Below are 17,959 nucleotides of genomic sequence, written 5' to 3'. Positions count from 1 at the left end.
TTTATTGTACGTACGTAAATCTATTTCATCAATAAAATATAAAAACAAAAAATTCTTTAATAAAATTAAAAATTAAAATTGAAATTAAACATAAATATTACAATTTATATTCTCAGAACAAATATACCCAAAAAGAAACTCTTAAAGTATTTTTAGTTCTGCAAGCATGTGTTTTAATATTAATTTTGCATGGGACTAAATAAAAACTTTTACTTTATGTAAAAATTAATTCATTTTATATATTTTTCATAAAAATTAATTCTATTTATGGAACTGAAATAATAAATATGTAATCGTTTTATGTATTTAAATATCACTTAATTCATTAATAAATACTCTCGTGGGAAAATTATTTTTCACTCAATAAATAATGTAACATACTGTTTTGGGTCAACGTATAGCATTCTATAAATATCAGATGGCGTAACAGATATCTAAAAAGAGAATGGTACCTCATGGCACCGTTTGTGAACAGAATGAAGGTCAATGAACTTTCCATTGTCATTCTCTTTTTTTTCTAAGCCTAGATAAAGAAAATAATGGAGAAACGATCAAAATAAAGTTTTTTTTTCTTTTTCCCTACATTTAGGGAATCTGTGATTAAATACAACATACGTTAGTAAACAATAATATATGTAATAAATTTACCATTTTTGAAACCTTCAAAGTAAACATTTACGGCATAAAAGTTTTAAATATAAAATACAACATGATCAAGCCCATTTAAAGTCACAACTTTTATGCCGTAAATGTTTACTTTGAAGGTAATACGAAAAAATGGAGAAACCAATAAAAATCTAACAGAGTACTCAAGAATGAATCAAATGAGCTCTAATTACCTAAATAAATAGGTTTAATCTAATAAATTTCTTAAATATTAAACCGTTTGCGTGAATTGATACGTTGTGCAATTCTTGCTTTATATTTGGGTTGATCAGCCAAGTCCTTCTAACTATAAGGTGCCGGTTACATAAATGAATAATAAACAAATTTTTAAGGTTAGATTTTTGTTTAGTTTTTATATGTTTTATATTTAGTATTATTAGAAATTTTAAATTATTGAAGATCACACTATAATTAACATTCTAATGAACTTATGCTTATTTAAACATTATTTACAATGATTAATTAAAGTTAGTTTTACATATTCAGGTTTCTAGTTTTGACGTTATTCGTTTAATATTTATAACACGAATATAATATTTAATATAAACACACAATATTTAATAATGTGTTAATATTTTTAACACAGAACAGTATTTTTCCAAGTAAATAGGTTCAAGAGGAATAAGAAGCGTCTATGGATCTTACCACACCATTTACAAAATAAAGAAGGCCACATTATCATGTGGCCTTGTTCATGATTGAACAAGGGTATAGTACTACTGCCAAATCAAAACCATATTTTGGATTGAGAATAAAGTGATTCACAGATTTGAAATTTAACATATTATAGGATTTATATTTCATTTTTTAAAGAAAATAAAAATATATTTATTAACTATTTTTATGCGAAGAGGTCTTTTGCAATGTTTGCAATATATTTTCCTCCTCCCCTCAAGATCACGGATTAATTTTCTGTCACTATTTCACCCACTAAACTAGAAACTGCACCTTATCCCCAGTCTAGGAACGAGATTCGCCAAAAGGCATGTGCGGTTCTCAGAAAGGTATGAACCCTTATCGAGGATCAATCGGACAGTGTGTTCCTTCAGTCCCGTCAGCTTCAATGCCGTCAAAAGGTGACCATTCCACGAAGGGGTTCACGCACGGTGATCTCGTATCCCGCGAGAGTCATTACCGCGGTCCAAATCGCGGTCATAAATCGCTGTTCTCATTTCTGCCAGCAATGACGCAGGAGGCATCCTAACGATGACTTGTTATGCATCGGTCGAGACTGATTTATAGCACATCGCTATTCTCAGCGCCATCTTACGCTGTACATGTTTCAGTAATCGACTATTTCTGTCCGACAGTTATGCTCTTACCCATGTCGGTATAGCGTACATTAAACAGGAATCTTTCACATGACCATATAACTCCCTCTTAAAGCGAGGCCCTCCAATAATTCAAAGGAGTCGAGTTGATGGAAATCAGCCTGACCAGTGTTTCGGTTTTATAGGAAATCTGCTTAACGTCACGGGTAAAGGCCCGTTTCCTATCCAATCAGACCCCGAGATGTAAGGCCTGGTCCTATGTATGTACCTCTGTATCTCTTACCTTGATGTTCACTGGCTGTATCCTTCTTCTTCCAGTTATTAGAACAGCATGATTTTTCCGTAATGAAAGTCGTAACCCGTCCTCACCCAATCAGATTTCAATCCGAGTGTTGACTTATTCGACTACACTAACCACCTCCGCTCCGATTTCGCCGAAAAAAACGAATGCCATGTCGTTGGCGAAGGCCAAAATGTTGACACCATCTGAGAGGGCCATTCTCAGTAGTCCATCAAATGCGATGTACCATAATAGCGAACCTAATATAAATCTCTAAGGAACTTCCCGGGTTTTCCTGATAGGTCAGCTATTCGCAACTTGTTGGTATATTAACCATCTATCACTTAAATACGCCTGTATCATGCGTCTAAAATATGGACTATTGTCCCAATTATCCACTAATTAAAGTATGAGTTCCCATTCCAGGCAATTGAAAACATGCCAGATATCTAAGAGGACCACCAACAGAATCTGTCTGGTCCTCCGTGTTCCCTGGGCTGCGATATCCACTCTTTCCACCAAGACTCTCACAAAATCCACTGTGGATCGTCAGGGTCGGAATCCGTATTGCCGGTCCCTAAATCCTCTCGCCTTTTCAACCTCTGCCAGAAACTTGGACGCGAGCAGCCACTTATCCGGACCCGCGCTCTTCTTATTTTTAAGCCTCCCGGTTGCTGCAAACAACTCTTCGTGGGTAAAAGGGAGTGCTCCTCAGCAACCAATTCTCGCCTTGTTGTCTCCTCGCGTGGGAACAGCCGATTCACTGCTTCATCAACCTGGCTGGATGTCAGGGCCGGATGTCTGCGACCCAACCTTTTAGTTGAAATACTCGCCACCAAGACCTCTGCCTATATTTTCACGTAATACAGTGTTTATACAGTGTTTATTCACACTCTGTCTATTCACATAATTGCGGCTAGCATTGACGTTTGAGTTTTAAGATCGCAGTTCGGAAGGTTTTTGCTCGAAGATAAATTTCACGAGCTTGACCTAATTCTGTTCTCATCGCCACTTCTGATAGCTCGTTAATTGGCTCCCCTCGCAGCTCAGGCGTTATGTCGGAGTACATGCATCTCCGGTTCTCACCAATATGCATGACAGGTTGTCCCTTCGATTTTCTTGAAGACACCTGCCTGATTGCATTCTTCTAAGAAAATGTCTGTCAACTGTGCGGGAGTCTGAATACCACACATGGCGCTCCGAGTTCTTCGAGAGAGACATTAGATCCCAGCCTTAGATAAAATTGTGTGTGCCGGAAGGAGAACTCTCACTCTAGTCATACACCGGCACAATATCTAGCGTTGAATATTCTAAAAAACAGTGAGGATGTCCGGCGATTCAAACTCCTTCACGTGCGGACCTGGGGGAGTCGTGTAAATCTTGGGCTGCGGTGACTTCCCTTAACACATATTTTGTTTTTCTTTTCCTTTTTCCTTTATTATTATTTAATTCCTGTTTAGGTTTTACGGACTTTTGTACTTTTTATGAAGTGAATCTGTTCAAGTGCATTTAAACAAATGAACTATTGTCATATCTATTTATAAATTATCTTATATTTATATCATATTGTTATGTGTTTAAATTAAAATGAACTATTGTCTTATGTATATATGCTTTATTATGGGGATTCATCGGAAACCCCTATTTAAGCGCTTATTGTAATTCTGTTTACTTATATTTCGTTCCGATTGTAAATAAAAGAATTGCGTTATAAAAAATAAATTTTTGAGTGTTTTACCAGGTCATATTAAAAGTGAATTTTTTATATCAGAGATAGAATCTTTGTTAAAAATTTCAATTAAAAATATTTTATACTCTAATGCTAATTCAAATTATGTCGTTTATTATTCAAGTTTTATATCCTATTTTAGTTAATGTTTATTTATTTAATAGCGATTGAATTAAATAAATTAATATTGAATAATATTAATTAATATTAGGGAAATTGTCTCCCATAAATATTTTACCCAATAATGTTAACATCCTAGTTTACATTAAATCATCATGTCAACTTTTTTTAATTCAATATTGCTAATATAATGGGAAGAGCGATATTTGGTTGGTAGATAATTGTATTTAAATTGTTTTATTTGCATAAGCTTTTTAAACAGTAACACTCATGTACCCAAAACACATACGTACTATGAAGAATATATAAGAAAACTTTTAATTTTAAATGTATAGTTTTCAGTAATTTGACGCGTTAATATAAATTTCATCAGTTCTGGAACATAAATCTTTACGCTAATTCTGAGGCCCGTCAAATTTTATAATCTAAGGTGGCCTTGTGATTTAAGGATGATATAGACCATGCTATAACTTGAAGTGTTTTACTGGTACTAAAATTTACTTATGCCGATCGAAATAACTCTTTTAGAGGTGAAAAAATTGTTACCTGGGCTTTTATTAGTGGAAATAGTAAAGGGGCTTATAATAAATGTAAAAAAGCATAAATGCGTGAGTGGGGGTGATATAGCGTTGAATTGCGATATCTGACGAAAGTTGACGTCAAAAATTTTTTTTCGCAATTTTTCTCGGAAATTTTGGGGTTAAGTGAAAAAGTGACCTCTTCAAAGTTCTAGATTTTTGAATGATCTACAATTTTTTTATTGGAAATTTTTGTTTACCCTCCCAAACCCCCAACAACACAAATCACCTCTCTACAACCACCGCTCGCGCATTTATTTTTTGACGTTTATTATAAGCCGCTTTACCATTATCATTTATAACAATAGGTAACAATGTTTTCTTCTCTATGTGTAATTTGGTTGGACTATAGCTAGTTTTCCGAGAAACTGGGACTGGCTGTGTTATGAACATGACTATGGTGTTTCAGTATTTTACAACAAAAATATATGGATAATATAAAGAAACAAATAAAATTTCTGTTGTGAAACTAAAATTTAATATTCTTATGCAATAAGCACTAATTAATATTCGCTTATATTTTAAAAGAATGGGTACTGCGTTTTGTTTAAGAAAATAGTTTTTTCACATTTTTTTTTAATTTTTCATAAGAATCTTACACTTTTTACGTAAATAAATCCAGCTATAAATAGATTAAATCTAGATCATACATACATTTTTTTGCTTTTACATGCAACTAAGTTATAGAAATGTAAGATAAGTAGTTACAAGTTCCAGTTGCTTTAAATTAGAATATTTTAAGAACTCTTCCAAGAATTTTGTTTTCAAAAATAAAACACGTCAGAATTATCTTATAACACATGTTAAATTCATGATAAATAAAACATGATTTAAATTAATCTTTCAGGGATATTATTAATTAATTTTACCTTAATTAAGTTTGACTAAATAAATTTTTGTTAAAAAAAAAGTAAAATAATAAGTTTATTACATAGCGTAAGGCGAATGAGTAATAACTTTATTAATTCCTCCGATAATTTACTTTTTCTACAATTATACAAATTTTATTAATAAAACAATTTACAAATGCATTGTATTGAGAGCATATTCATTTGCTTGAATTCTAGTGTAATTTGACGTATGGTTAAGCGCAACCTAACTTTTCCATTAAATAGTAAATAACAGTAAGTATAAATGATAATAGTAGTATCTATAGTGGAAAATTTACCTATACCTGTTTACTAAGTTAATTAAATTAATGTTATCAAACTAGAATACTATGTCAAACTTCCTACTTACAAATTTGAAAATTGATTGACACGTTTACATTATCTAGGTTACAAACTTGATTTTGCTTGAAGAAAAAAAAACTATATGTACAATAACTTTCCATACATTTAGTTTCAAATACAGTTCCTACACCGAATAGATTTACTTAATAATTAAATAAAGTCAATTGAGACTTTTATACTTTCAATTGCAGTAACAATCTAATGAAATGAATATGTGTATTTTGCAATCTAAAACATTCATTCTTAGATGAAACTTTATTTTTACATATTCATTGACTCTATTAAGTAATAAAATGGAGAAAGTAAGGGGTACCACCAATTCTTTCAAATTTTATAAATTCCACGGTAAGTGAATATGGGAACCTTGATTTTTCAATCGGTAATGATAGCTGTTTTTATTTAACTATGAATAAATAAAAAGGATTTGCTAGATTCTTTCTTAACGTTACCTTCTTTCATGATTATCTGTGTGGTAATTGTAAGCTATTCCTCCTTGAATGTATAACTAGATATGGTAATAAAGACTATTTTAATTTTCCTAGAGAAAAGGTGAATTTTTGTACTTCTTGTTTTTTTTTACTTCGTGTTTACCCAAGCCAAATTAGGAATTAAACAATATAAATCTTGTTATAACGGCTTAATCTGAATTGAAGTGTTTAACAAATTTTTTTTACATTTTCAGCAAATTCTATAGTTCAGAAATTTTGGGAAAAAATTTACATGAGTTTATTTTCTACTGGATAAAGATAAAATCGGTGTTTTACTAATTTCTATATAACAGAGAAACAAGAAATAAAGATTTGTTATTTTGTTTAGAAGTAGAGAATTTAAACAAAAATAATGTAATATCTTTTTTAATATTCTTGATTTTTAAACCAGATAATTTAAATTAGTTATTTTTTCTAATATCTAAAACTGTAATAATATTCAAAAATAAACAATGAACGCGTCAATAATACAACTAAAAATATTCAATACCTGTTCTTAAAACATATTTTTCTGTAATTTAATAAAACATTGCATTTATTTATTTTGTAATGAATATGATTATCGGTAAACAAATCGAAAATATTATATAACAGTATCAATTCCCCGTTCGGTTATTTTTAAACACATTCTTTTTTTTTTGAAAAGAATACAAATTATTTATAAAACATAATAAGTAACTTTGATTCTGTAACCTAGTTTACAAAAATATTCAATACATTTTATTAATAAATTTGCAAGAATGAAAAAACTCAAAACGAAACGATGAAAATCACTGATCAAGTCACCAGTGACCATAAATTATTAACTTAAAGGACGTATTGATTCACACTGGATACGTAAAAAATAAAATTTGTTACTTTGATGCTTACGCTATGCTTCTTTAAAATATCTTATACTGTTATAATTTCCGTAAAAGTTGGAAAATAGATTAAAATAATTTGCCATCTAACGTAAACTAAACTAATTTCCATATAGAGGATATTTTTATTTTTCTGTCCCAGATTTTTTTTATATCGCAGACATATGGGAAAATGAGAAACCAGTAAAAATGTATTTATTCTAGAGTAATAATAAACGGTATAGTCAGCCATTTGTGGTCACCAAAGCGATGTTATCACTTTTGGACTGAATATCAAATAAAATTTTTTTGGCTGGGCAATTTAAAGTTACATTTATTCAACTTGGAAACACAATCAACGAGAAATCAGTTCACAGTTTCCATGGTAAGCATAGGAAGGAATGTTTGTAATAATATTGTACGTATAACTGGTTCTTTTTCAAAAATTGTTTCTCATGTGTTTTACGTGGATACAGCAGAAAAATTTAAGTTGACTGGGACAGATAAGTTTGGAAAAATTGTTCTGACAGAGTACGCATGATCCTTATTGTTCACTGTTTTTATTATCATACTCATAAAAGCTTCTTACCATAACTTTGTCTGTTTGTTTATGTAAAAATTTACCTTAGGTGAATTTTGAAGAAAACTGTTACGGTTTAACAGAGAGAGATTAATCACTATCTTACTCTCAATCCTAATTAAATTTACCTGAATAGCAATAGTCCAACTGTTTGATTATAATATGTATTGAACACAATTAGGTAACAGGGTAGACGCTATTAACTATCACACAAGGTTACTATGATAATTATTGTCCAGTGAATGTTTATTATAAACGTAAGTCGGCAATCCCTGAAACAACATTGTTAGTTGAACACCAGAAAATCTAAACACCAAAATCTAAATCGAATGTGAAGTAAGTAACATATTCTAGATTTCTAAGATAATAAAAATTTGAAATTTTAATTAATTTAGTTCGATCTATTGATCGAACAATGCTATAAACAAAATTAGTAATAATTTAAAAATGCAATACGTTTTAAAATATTAGTTAAAACAAATTTTTATTTTATCAACAATGAGTAGAAAACAGTGTAAGATTGTTACACCACCTCGTAAAAAAATAATCTATCAAGATTTATTCAACGATACATCCAATATGTATATTCCTTTGCAGACACATTAACTTCCATCCATATCGATACAGGAAATTTTATTCCAGATTTTTGAAACCTTTCTTCGTGAGCTGACTGTCTAAACTTCAAGTCAGAAGAGAAACTAAAAACAGAAATCATCCTACAAAACCTTTATGTCTCCATCTTTATTTTGTTCTTAAAAGTAAGTTTAATAACATCTCTTAACTTACTAAACCGATTATTTTTTTCTCTAATGTATATTTCTTTCATGAACAATCTACAGCTCTACAAAGAATTAAAGAAGAATTTGCTTGGTTTATTATATGGTTATGAAGAAAAATTACGGATTCTAATAAAAGATTTATCGTTATTAAACGATATTAGACTTCCTTAAATCTTTCTACAATCCACTGATTTAATACTTTAAGCAGTTATTCACCAATTATAATTGATTTTTATTCACAACAATACAAATGCGTTTTTCGATATATTTTCTAAAAACCTTCTTTAACACAAAAATTCCTAATACGTAATTTAATAATTCCACAAACTGTTCAAGAATTAGTTTTCAATATTATCAACCATTATCAGCAAACTAATGATAAGTGTTTTGACATATTCAACGCCAGGTAGGCCCTTCATATAAATTTTTGTCTTCTTCGATGATATGTTTCAATGAAATATTTTATTGTGTACATTGGATTTCCCTGTTTTTTAAGTTTCTCAATTTCATTTTTATTACGTTACACAACTCATTACGTAATTGATATTTCTAAGGCTTAATCCATGGTAGTTTATATGGTCCGATATCTGATTTTTTTAATATTTAACCAGTTGTCAATCAAAAGTCTAGTAACACATTCCCGAACGAACATTTTTCTTCTTCTTCTTCTTCTTCTTCTTCTTCTTCTTCTTCTTCTTCTTATTATTATTATTATTATTATTATTATTATTATTATTATTATTATTATTATTATTATTATTATTACACCTCTTTCAATTATTAATTTATTTGTACCAAAGTTATTATTTCCAACATCTACTTACGCAAAGTTAATATAATTTATTTATCTCGTATTTTAGGGGTTCTATTGCATTTTTATTTTCAATATTAGAAAGTTAGTTGTGCCGCCATTCCGGGGTGTTACACACAATTTAAAAAACTTATATATATATATATATATATACATTTTATACACCTTAGTAAACTTTAGATTAGTGCGTTTAAACCAACATAAAAGCTTACATCATTATTGATTGAGAATGATATTACCAAATTCTAATTTTAGTAACCATTTTGAGGTGAACCCGACGGCCGATCATGTAATTTTACACGACTGCCCAAAAAGGAGTATAATGTTTTTAGGATGTATGTATCTAAGTATGTTTGTACCACCGTAGCAGCTCAACAGCTAAATCGATTTTGATGTATGAACACGCATGGGAATCCTTACGTTACCGTGTGTGTCATAGGCTATATTAATATATATATAAAATATATTTATTAAAATTAAAAAAAAATTGAAAAAATATATATATATACAAAATTACATAAAATATATAAATTGAAATTGTGTGTGTGTATATATATATATATATATATATATATACATATATAAAAAATTGTAACCGAACCCTTTTCAATTATCCTATTTTAAAGAGCAATGTTTTTTCGGCAGTCGTGTTTGGTCAATTTTCAATATTTATCTCTTGTTACAAAAATCTACCTACTGAAACTATTCAAAACTCATCCATTTTCACTGTTCTTTGATATTAGATTGTTTTTCATTTTTACCTCTTTCCTATTTTTATGATACAAGTAAGCTGTTAAAATAATGTTTTTATAATTTAAAAAAATGATATACCATTGTTGATGCAAAAATTTAGTGAAAGTAAAAATAAATGGTCCTAGCAAATTTAAAAAAAAAATATATCGTAAATATTTGTTGGGTCATAACCATTGCACTTGTGTCTTTTACTCTGACTAATTGTATTCCTAAGACTTGTAATATTTCTCGCTACTCCTAATGTTGAAATACATGCGTATGTTTTTCCCCGTTGCTGTTGCTGTATTGATTCGGTAAAGTAAGTATTCCGTGATACTTGTAATTATTATATACTGGATTATCTTTATAAGAAATGTTATTCAAACTATTCTTCTGTTAAAATGTTTTGTTTATATTAATGTGATTTTTAACTTTATAATGACATACTAAACTAAATTTCTATGAACATTTAAGTTTTCTTTTTTTCTTTTTTCTCCTTTAGTTTTTAGCTTTTTCTTGAAGATTTTTAAACGGTTGCCTTTCTTTTATTTATAAAATATTTAGGTTGTTTCTTTGTTTTAAAGTCTCTTTTGGTTCTATAAATGTTTATTTACAGCTTGTTAAGTATGATTTCTTGTTTCGCTTAGTGTTAAAGCTTTGTTTTGGACGATTAAGAAGTATATTCTTTCTATTAAGTCTTAATTAATTTATAAAACCTTTTTTCGATTAGTTTTGTTTACTGTTGTAAACTAGATTTTGATATTAAAATTGTCTCCTTAGGTCTATTCATTATTTGTGGCGTGTATTTTCGTTATTTAGTTACAAAATCTCTTTTCTTCTTTTTATGTAACTCGAAAGCTTTCTTAGTCTCAACCTGTTTAAGTTTTTTTTTTTTTTTATTTCTGAAGCAAATTTTGAAAGTGTAATGTACTTCTATCAGATATATTTGAATAAAAGTAAATTTTTAATTATAATGAAATTGCTCAGTTACAGATTAAACATTGTAAAAGAAAATTTCTAATTTTTTTGCTTTGTAAAATTTATATCTAATATTCTTTTACGAAAACAAAAAACAAAAAAAAAAAAACAAAAATATGAAATTGGCGTAGAAATTAGAAAGTCATTTGATTCATCTTTTTACTTGTTTTATTTTAACTCACAATGTCTTTTCAGTTTGTTTTTTCATGTCCTCAAATCTTGCATCCTTAATTTAACATACTTCCTGACATTTCCTACTGATGAGAATTTCCACAGTTACTATGGTCGGGTGACAGTACAATATTTTCCCATTTCTTTTGCAAATATCCCACCGTACGTGGGTAAATTTGTAAAATGTATATAAGCGACAAAATAAATTTTTGTTAATTTTACATTTCGTTAATTATATTTCAGTAAACAAAATCTTCACTATTTCAGTAAATGTTTAATTGAAACTTTGTTTGATATTTTATAAATATATTAGAAATTTCAATATATGATGTTATGTTTTGAAATCCAAATTAACCTACTAATTAAACTCATGCAATGTATGATAATAATTTGATAAAAGTATGACTATAAAGTGTAAAGCAAGTTTTTTTTTTAATTTTTGCAATATTATTTAATTTAGATATCAGGAGAATATTCTATCTGATTTTTATTTTTTTTAATTTTGACGTTATTTTTTTAAAATATTTAATTCTTTTGTTTTTTATCTCGAAATTTAACTAACAGAATTATTACGATATCTAATACAACAAAAAAAATTTCTTTTAAACAATTTCAAAATTTATTTAGTCAATTTAATTAAATAATTTTAATGTACGAGTATACTAATTAGAGTAGATCCTATTGTAACTACCCCTCAACTAAGCGAAATCTCCATTACATATTAGATCGAAAGTCATGGAGCAATTGAATGGAAGTGAAACAGGTCAAGCGAACACAAGAGAACCTAAACAGGATGTGCGTCACTATGGAAAGGCATGAATAAATGGAACATAGCGATGTTTTTTCAGTGAATTTACCAATGCTAAGAAACTGGTAAAATCTTCCTTCTGTAGTCTGTAAATATGCAGTCGTAGAGAGGTGTAACCGAATTTGTTTTTTAAAATCTTTTAAGATTCTGTATTTTCATTTTGTTTACTTATAGTAAACTTAATTTCTTTACCTTTTACTTATGATTATATTAACTGATTTAATATTGTTTGAGATCTCTTCTATTAAGTTCTTTTTAGATTTTCTAGGTTGGCATTTAAATTGTACCGTAATACCTTGAAGTAATATGTCTAGAACGAATAATTTACTAATTAATATATTCCTTAGTTTGATGTTAACTTTAAAGAGTTTATCATATAAGTAGCAGTTAATTCCAAGTTGGACAGACACTTTGCAGGAAAAATTATAAATATGTAAATAATTAATGTAAATAAATTATGTAAAACATAACCATATACTCTCTCCCTCTCTCTCTCTCTCTCTCTCTCTCTCTCTCTCTATACACTATATATAGGTTATATTTACCTGTTATAATTAAAAAGGAAATGTAAAGTAAGATATATTTAAGAAAATCTAAAGTGAAACTAAACAACTGAAAAGGATAAATTTTTTTACTGGGTATACCTAATTTTTATGAAATTTTGGTTAGAAAATATCATTTTACGGCGGATAATTCTTTTAAATTTATTTTTGTATCTAATTTGTAGAACGCTGTAGCCAAACTAAAAGAATTACGTTTTACAGGATTTTGGAATAATTAATTTAATATAGCATATTTTTTAGTTTTAATGTCAATTTTACATTATTTTAAATGTAGAATTATTAGTTTTTCGCAATAGTTTGGATACTGAATATATGCATATTATTCGTAAATTTCAAATAATGAAGTTAATCCTTTAAATTTTAAAGGATTTCACAGCAAAAATCTTAAATTATACTTATTCAAATATCCTGGATGGTAATGCAAGCAATGTAGTACAAACAATGTAATATATCTTATTAATATAATATGGGTTTAGTACGATTACATGCTCAATCAATGAGATATATATAAATTTATTCCGAGAGGGATATATATAGATATATATATATATATTATTTTTAGATTAATATGAAGAGTTATTACATTCAGTTATTTAAAATTATAAACGACAAAAACGAAATATATTTAGTTTAACAACTTCAAAACCTATTCTGTAACTCGTTAGACCATTTACAGTAGTTAATTCTTCCTCTCTGCTCATTGTTAGTATATTTTTTAATTTAATAGACAGTTATTTAGAATACATAGGAACATTTTTGCTGGACTCAAATTATGTCAGTTTATTTTGAAAATCGATGTTATATTTTCTGTTTAAGTTATTTCATGATGATCGAGTGTGTCAGACACACACATGTAAGAGACTTAATTATTAAAAACTAGTCTAACAGTCTGTTTTTCTTTTTTTCTTTTATAAGTACGTGTACAATATTAAGGTTGATTTTAATGCTGGTAGATTTTCTATTTTTTTTATGGAATGGTTATCAAGTATCGACTTTATATTGCTACAGAGGATTATAAGTAATATAACAATCAATGATAAAATGGATATGTAAAAAACTTCTACAATAACATAGAGATAAGAAACTATAACCATCTAGAATACACAAATATAAAACGTAAAATCACTGACAATAATATTGTTATTTTGCAAGTATACAAAAAGGATTCACCTTAAGATATCCAAATATTATAATATATGTATTTACATATAAACACACAGAAAGTATATACTAAATGAACAGAAAAAATTCAAATTCAACACGGTTTTCCCATATTCACAACAATGTGACTGCCTATTAAAAACCACTGGCAACAACATCAGCTGATGACTGTGAAAACAGCAGCAGCAGTAACTTATGATGGCAACAAGAGTAACAGAAGAAGTTTTGAAGTTATTAAAAGTGTTATATTGATTAAACTTTGTTCTATTTTAAGTTGTAACATTTACTTTTTAGAACAATTGTTATAGTCGACCATCATGGAAGAAACCATATTATATTCATATCTTAAATTTATTTACTTCGGTAATTAATTTTATGGTTTAAAATAAGTAAAATTTTTCAACGTAAATTTTGCATATAAAAATATAATATAAAAAATAAATTTATGAATACGCAAACTAAATACATTTCCGTTGGAAATATATCTGTAGATTTTACTTTTCCTGTTTATAAATTTACGAGTAAAAAACTTATTATCCTGTTAAAATAACATAACTATAATTTTTTTTATCTTGAAATTTTGTAATTAATAATAATAATTAAATAGTATTTTTACAAATACAGGGGAAAAAATTATAAATAAAAAAAAAATTGTCATACGTGAAACGCTGTAAAAACATTTAAGCTATAATTCATAACGAGGTACTCCATCAAGTAGTTGACGGATAGGTTAAACATTGCACGCCTTATAACTTAGTTTGGCCTCTGAGATAACAGATCTGTTAATATTAGAATAATCTACATGCATAAAGTAGTTGTCTTAAATAAATTACTTGGTAAGAGTTATTATTTTATAATACAGACCTAAATAAATTTACTTATAAGCTTTTACGTAAACAAATATTAAATTCTATACTATGGTGTTTATCAAGGAAATTAAATATTGATTAGTAAAGTAAGTAAATCAATTTCAAAAAACAAATAATACTGCACAAAATAATACAAACAATTTCAACTGCACAAAATAATACTGAGCTAAATAACAAATTGTGCATTAAATGCTTATCTTTTTGTTGAGGTAGCTTGTAATAAATTAAAACTACCTCTTGTAATGGGTACCATGATTCTACTTCCGGAATATTTCAACATATCTTCGCGTTTCACATCCCCCAGACCTCAAAACCACCATCTGTTCAAAGGTTTATATATACATTTATATATATTTCACTTTATTGTGAACACGATAACTGCCGTTATTTTGCGCCAATCACTTTCAAATTGATACTTAAAATATAACGATCCCAAATCTCGATCAGTTCGTTAATGGAAAAAATCGGACCATGGGGGTGGAAATGGGGGTCTTCACAGAATAAAACAAAATATCGCTATAACTTTCTTATTAAGTAAAATATCGAATTCATAAAGTTCCTAATAGTCTTTGGTTAAGGGTCTAATATTTACCTAAACAAAGTTTTTTGATATCACCAACCATTGGCCCACTGGGTGGAAAAAATGGGGTTTTGAAGGCAAAAAAAATCATACCTCCCGTAATAGGCACAGTATCGAATCAGTTAAAAATGGTCGTTACCTAAAAATTTTGTCTGAAACAATTTTTGATATGACCAACCCTTACGGCATAGGATGATGTTGCTGGAATTGTAAGAAGATGGGGCTTGTATGCTAAACATGTCAAACTTATTTTCACATGCAACCATTGTCGTATTGAGTAAATTAGAAGTTTTTCTTAACTTTAAGGTAACATTTTTTTATCCCCTACTTAGCACCTACCACCACCTTCCACCGTGTCAAAAGGGATTTTTTTAATTCAATATATTTATATTTTTAATTTTTTCGCAATCGTGTTTTTTTAATTTTTTTTTATTGTTTTTATTATTTAATACATCTTAGTGGTCATCAAAAAAAATTCTCTATTAAAAAATTAAGAATATAACGTATTTAACGTACTGAGCCAAATGAGGAAACTATAAAACTTTCAATTTATTTAACTGGTGTATACCAATCTAAACTTACACATCTCTCAAGCTCAAAGAGTTCTCAAAGAGAATTTTATCGTACGGATCATACCTCAATTGTCTGGGATCCAAACAACTAATGGCTAAACTCTCCAATTATCTTACGCTACTCACTGCTACGTAAGCGTGGCTCTTGGCAAAGCTGTGAGTGCTCAGATCTACTATAGCTCTACCTAGGCTAGTCCCTTATATTTTATGCACCGTCACACTCAGAGCACAATATTAGAGACAGCATACGCCGTTCCATTTAGTCCTGTTATCCTACAGCATTAAATTCGACAATAGTGGGCTCGATCCTCAATCCGATGCCATCAGCATTACTTCTAATCCTACTGTCATCAAACTCTACAAAGAACGTTTATTGGACCTCACTCAAGCTGGTCTCGGCTAGTGCAGGCCAATCAAATTTTCTGAGTATATAAGTTAATTCTTGTAATACTTTGCTTTCATAGTGATTTTGTGTTATACTAGCGAATACCTCGTTTGAATTTTCAAAGTCGGAAGATTGGTTACGAAGATGTAACAAGATTTAGGGATAAATGTAATCTGTTAGATGGAGAGTATACCTGATGCATACAAATGTTAGCCAACATACTAACAAATACATTGTTTGAATTATGAAAATCAAACGATTGTTTGGAGAGATATAAGAGAACTTCACTGCACCTCCCAAAACAGCGCCCGAAGGGTACCGCGTTTGTTACCGGTTGATGGTGATGATTGATCTAGCCTAGCACGAGATTTTCGCATCACCTCTCCACTCTAGTCTCACACGCAGTCCTATGGGAAGCCCATTATTATTTTTATTTTTAAATCTATTTAATATTATTTTATTAACTTAAATTTAATAAAATTAAATTAAAAATAATAATTATAAAAATAAAAATAGAATATAGAATTATTATAAAAATAATAATTTTTATAATATTATTTATTCGACTGATTTGAATCATTCCGTTCAAACCCAACTAACACTTGTAGAGACTCACAGTTCACAGGTAATTAATTCAATTCATTAACGTTTGTGCTTCAACCAGAAAATCTCCACTATTACATATATATATAAATAAAGATATAAATGTTCGTTTGTTCAAAATCTTAAATCTTCGAAAGTTATTCACCGACTGCTTTGAAATTTTGACACAACGTTGCATTGGAATACGCGCGTGTTTTTTTTACCTACTATTTATATACCTAAGATGTCTCAGGTTTGACAGGTAAAAATCATGCTTTTTTTGAAAAGGAGTGCTATCTGTTGGACGTAAAAGCAACACACACTATAATATATATTTTACGATTCCATTTCATTGTTTCCGATATGTCCATTCTCTATAGACTAAAAAACTACAGGACCGATTTGTGCGCGGGGAAAAAGGGAGACAGAGAAAAACGGAAAAGGGAAAGAGAGAAAAATCGAAAAGGGAAAAAATCAAAGAGCGCAAAACGGAAGAAGATAAAAAGGGAAGAAGAGGAAAATGGATAAAAGGGGAAAACGGGGAAAATGAAAAATGGGAAAAGGAAAAGGAGTAAAAAGAAAAGGGGAGTGGGAGAAAAGAGGAAGGGAAAAGGGAAATAAGGGAAAAAGAAACGGGGTAAGGAAAAGGATAGGGAAAAAAGGGGAAATGTGAAAAGGAAAAGGGAATATGGTAAAAAACGAACATGGAATAAGGAAATTGGGAAAAGGAAGTGGGGAAAGGGATAGATGGAAACGAGGAAAGGGATAAGGGAAAGGGAGAAAGGTAAAAGCGTAAAAGGAAAGGTTAAACTTTTGTGAAGTTCCGTAATGTTCATTTTGTTAATGTTTTATCAAACTTTAATTGTATTTATATAATATATAATATAATATAATATATAATTGCTAGATTAGAGCTATTGCTCTAATCTAGCAATAGCGAACCATTTTCTGGTCTAATAGTATAAATATATATTTATATAGCCTATTATAGCCGATACCGGGCTTGGATCAACCACCAAATTCAGAAAACTGAAGAATCTAACCATGAATTCACCAAACAAAGGAAAATAACTCAGAAAATTATAAGAGGAACCAAACGACAAGCCCAAAAAAACTTGATTCAGCAAATAGAAGAAAGTTCCAAGAAAACTAACTTCCGAGATTATTATAAAATTTTTGGTCAGG

The sequence above is a fragment of the Lycorma delicatula genome, chromosome 1, assembly GCF_047948215.1.
Source record: "Lycorma delicatula isolate Av1 chromosome 1, ASM4794821v1, whole genome shotgun sequence".
Classification (NCBI taxonomy): Eukaryota; Metazoa; Arthropoda; class Insecta; order Hemiptera; family Fulgoridae; genus Lycorma; species Lycorma delicatula.
The sequence above is the reverse complement of the archived record's forward strand: the minus strand, read 5'-3'. Positions refer to the sequence as shown.